Source organism: Halyomorpha halys, unplaced genomic scaffold (genome assembly GCF_000696795.3).
Source record: "Halyomorpha halys isolate HHAL.00 unplaced genomic scaffold, Hhal_1.1 Scaffold869.1, whole genome shotgun sequence".
In the NCBI taxonomy this organism is placed as follows: Eukaryota; Metazoa; Arthropoda; class Insecta; order Hemiptera; family Pentatomidae; genus Halyomorpha; species Halyomorpha halys.
Genome location: NW_027113357.1, coordinates 28,127 through 33,152, shown reverse-complemented (window position 1 = coordinate 33,152; position 5,026 = coordinate 28,127). Strand labels below are relative to the sequence as shown.

General features: G+C 32.7%; 1 pseudogene; it reads left to right on the top strand.

Annotated features, from left to right (window-relative positions):
* Positions 1–4,233: 4,233 nt before the first annotated feature.
* On the top strand, positions 4,234–4,299 carry LOC136796627 (U4 spliceosomal RNA; annotated as a pseudogene).
* Positions 4,300–5,026: the final 727 nt, after the last annotated feature.

The window sequence follows — 5,026 nt, the reverse complement described above, 5'->3', positions numbered from 1 at the left end:
CCCTGACGAAGGCCTGCAAAATAGGGTGAAACGTTGGTGAACAATAAATAGTTTTCTTTTACTATTTTGATACTTTTATTGACCGCCACCCTGACTATCTTCCTTGAATCTACTTCATGCGGTCAACTATCATCTTTCAATAATTATAATTGTTACTAATAATTTTAATTTTCTTTATTTTAGTTGTTTACTCATTTTGCTATTATTTAATAATTTATCTTATCATTTTTATTGAAATTTGATAAACAATTATAAAACTACTCTTACTTAAAATGAGTTATTTATTCATTTTTTTGAATTAACTTCGAAAAGATTCCTGTATTCTTCAAACGATATTATGTTCAAGTTAATGTTTATCTCAGTCATGTATCTTTGTATGGATAACCGAATGGACTCTTTAAAAATGTTTGAACTATGAAATTTTACAAAAACATTTTTTAGCGTCGAAACTTAGCAAAGGCTCTTCCGCAAAAATGAGATTATTTGGTCAAAGACAACTATTTTTGAAAATTAGCATTATTACCATAAAAAAAATTATAATTTTTTTAAAAAGCATTCATCTGTTAATTTTACAGGTGAAACTCAAGATATATGACGATGTATATAACGATTTCGGGGTGTCGAGTAGTTCGTAGATAATTACGTGAGAAAGCTAGTAAACTTTTTCCAAGCTATGTGAAACACGGTATGTCACGCTATGAAGAAGAAAATTAAAATTAAAAAAAAATATATAAAAGTTAAAGAGTGAAACTCTTTATAGTAGAAAGTATTAAATGACTCAGTAAGAAGCTTTTTCTTTATTGAGGAACTTACCGGTGCAATGTTCAGAGAGAATAAAAAAATTAATTACAACAATTTTATTGATGACGAATAGTTGTTTTCCTTGTTCTTCGCTTACTAGGACGCGTTTTTGTGGTGGAAGGTCTCTTTTGACATAATGTTAGTTAAAGAAAGAAAGAAAGAAATTTTAGTTAAAAAAAAATAAAATAATAATAATCGATAAATACCGACTAAAAATATTCTCAAGTATTTTTACTTGTACAAGTAAATCATTATTAAAAAATATCTGTAGTATTTACGCTGTATTTCTTTATATATGGCTGGAAAATAAGTCCTTTTGGTTTTTTTTGGGTGGAAGAAAACTAAGTATATTTTGTAGATAATATTTATTTTAATTTACAATGTCATGTTCATTATTTTCGATTACTTTACCCCATCTCTCCAACAGCTGAATAATCCCATGTTCATAGTCTGTGGTTTATTAGCGAAAAAATGATCAAGGTGCTTCCTGACACCGTGTTCGTTTTCAAACCGTTTCCACTTAGGATATTTTATAGAGACCGAACTAAGTAGTAGTCACTAGTAGCAAGGTCCGGTGAATGGGGAGGGTGGGGCAAAAGATCCCATCCAAGGGCTAACAATTTATTGCCAGTGAAGGGCCTAGCGTTGTCATAGTGGAAGACGACACCCTTTCGATTTGCTAGTTCTGGGCGTTTTCTTCGAATCGATTCATCCAATTTTGTTTATTGTGAGCAATATAGAGTGGAATCGATCAATACACCTTGTGGCAAAAACTCATAAAAAAAATCACACCCTTGAAATCCCACCATACAGAAAGTATTATCTTCTTTGGGTCCAATCCCGCTTTAGATGTGGTTCTAGGTAGATCGTTGCTGGGTCTCCAAGATTTTTTTCCGGACCACATTATCGTGGACAATACACCTCCTGTCGCAAGTCTTTTGAGAAATGGATCGTTTTCTTAACGTTTCCGCAGTGAATTGCAAATGGAAATGCTTGTTGCCAAGTTGGCGTTGGTCAGAAAGTGGAGGACCCAAACATCAAGCCTAGAAACGTAGTCGAGCTACCGCTAATGTTTTTCTACGCGTGTATGCAATACGTCTCAGACCTCTACAATGTCTCGCACTGATTGGGATGGATTTTGATCGACTATCGCCTTAACATGAATAGTTTCAATTTCTTGTGGGCGACCGGGTCGCGGTGCGTCGTTTATATCGAAAGTACCTGCTCGAAACTTGGCAAACCAATTTTGGCACGTGCGCTTTGTTAAGGCATTATCCCCATAGGCCCTGCATATTTTTTTTTTATGTACCTCTACAGCTCGTTTTCCTTTTGCGAAGTAATAAAGTGAAATATGGATATATTGATATTGATAATGGATGTATATTTCCGTCCATCTTCTCAGCTGAATCACAAGCATAATACTAACCCAATCTTAACAAGTGTCAACAGACATAAATGTTTACATATTACAAATAGGATAAACAATCCTCTGATGGGATTAATTGCATCCGAAAAATGTGACGTATTTTAAACAAAACATGAATACAAAAAGCGAAAGGCCTTAATTGCCAACCCTATATTACCAGGTATTTTATTTCAGGTTCAGCTGTATGTTCTTATTCACACCATTTTGTGGTAGAAATGTCATTATTTTTTTATTAATAAACAGAATGAAAAAATATCAAGATTATTTTTAAATATTATGAACGGAAATGATTTAGAGAAAGTCATTTTCGAATAACAAAGAAGCTAACCTCCATAGTTGACAAATAATAATAATTTACTAACGTTGTGCCACCCTTCATTGTTAACATGGGTTAACTGGATTATGGAGATATATTTGACAACCCTTGCCCAAACATTATTTAGTGACGATACATTCTTACTAAAATTAATCGATTCCACCCACCGGACCGGCCGAAGGGGCACACCCACGCTACTCCGAGCCGTAGAAAGGATGCTTTAGTTCGTTGCTGTATAAGTAGATAGGAATAAGGATCCCCATTTCATTTAGTGTGATGCTTGGTTGGGGCTAGTTTGCATGATTGACACCGGAGCATATCCCTAATTATACCGACCTTCTCTTCGGCGTCATCTGGCTCATCCCTTTCTAAGAACACCCACATAGGCGCTCTAAACACCCACATCCGCTCTATCGGTCTCTTGTATGTAGATGTTGGTCCTCCTTTTGTTGTATAATGTGGAACGGTTAACAAATAGATCAGATCTTGTGATATATTTCCTTCTACAAAAATGGAAAAGTAACTTTATCCTGAACTTCATAGCCGTACAGGAGTCGAAAATCTTTTGTTCATGATAAAACCTTTGGCACATTAAAAACTAAAATTTGATTCGTATCATTTCTAACTAACTACAGATTTATTATTCAGAATTTCAATCTGTTTCCTTTATACTTTATATAGGAAACTGAAATCTTAGGTCAGTTTTTGTGAAAATGTCCTTACAATTTCTTTATTACGTAATATTCCTCTATCAACGCTCTCAGGATGAACTATCTGAAAAATCCACCATCCCGTAAAATATACATTGCATGTACGTTTTTCTTTTTAATTCCTAATAACTTTTTTTAAATTTTACCTTTTCAGTAGTTATTGAAAGTAGTTCATTACAAGTAAAATCTGATTGTTATTATAAATACCATGAAATAACAATTATTATCCAATTCTTTCTTATTTTTTATTCAACCATAGTTCATTACTATTATCAATGAAAGATGTGTAATTTTTTCAAATAAACAAATTGAAGACACTTTAGAGGAAGTTTTTTTTATTAATGTAGATTAGTTGAACCCGAAGGTGATGCAGATACCACCTGTCACTATCCACATTCATCTGTCGAGTAATGCCAGAATCAAAATCTACTGTTCAGGCAGGACGCAATCCTTCCGTCTACGCTTCGGTCTACACATTGCTGAAGTAGTTATTGTTTTAAAGATCCGTTCGTTACTTAGAACTTATAATTCCATTTTATTTACCGCAATGCTATAGCCTGAAATATACCAACCGAGTGTAGCTCCCTTAATTCGGCATTGTGTAGCCTTCTCTCCGGCTAACTCCGCTTTTTTAGATTTTATTTTAATATTTTACCCAATGCTTAATATAAAAAAAATATATACGAATAGTAGGAAGAATAATAGTTTTGTAAATTCTTACTTGTAAGTTCCTAGGCAAAAGGTGGGAGCTAAACAATTTATAACTTGAAAAATTTATTATTATTAATAAATTCACGTCTTAAACTTCGCTTTTATTTCGTTTTTTCTAGTCACCGTATACCTTAAATAGTTGAACCTCTTTCATCTACTTACCTGCCTGTTCAAATATATTTTTGAAAAAATATATATAAATTTAAAATTAAATAGTATATCTTTTTTTATTTTTCTGTTGCTACAAAATTCGTTTTTAAGGATTTGTTAACCTTGCGCAGAGGCTATATCGTAACCAAAGGTCTACTGAGGTGCGATTATTGCTAGTTGAACTCCGTAAATTCCTACCTCCTACATATTACCGAACATATTACATGTAACCGAATCCGATACTTGCCTAAGCTAAGCGATATTAGCTGAAATCAGTTCTATGAAATTCTGTCTGTACCCTTAGGCCTTAAACTGTTTTTTACCAATATAACCCAAAACCTTTGGCTTAGAGCTGGACACCTATCGTCGCAACAGAGGATATAGTTTTTGTTTTTTAATATCATTAAATATGAAGTGACGTTTTTGTTTTACTATTTTTTTCTAACGAATACGGATACCCCAGCTTGGGTATATTGTTTGTTCTTAGTTTACATAAACGATCATTAACTCATAGTTTTTGTAAAATTACTACAATTGATTATCTATTTACTAGCTAACTCTATTTGTACGGGGGCTACCCCATAATCAAATAAATAAATAATTATTTATTATTATAAGGTTATATGAATATAGCCACAGGAAACAACTAGTGATATAACAAAATTAATTGTACAAGAGAATAATATCTGAAAAAGAGACAGGATTCCGAAACGTGGGCGTTTTGTATAAGAAAAGGTTTATTGGAGTTTACTGTTACAAAAAAATTGAGGAATGTAGGAAGATTTTTATTTAGTTATTTTTAATGGAAAAAAAAATCTGAAGATTATTTATTTCGTAAAAAAAAATATAACTTTCATAGAAGGATTATTTGTTAGATAAAGGAAGAAAGAGATTCCGGGACGAAAAGAATGA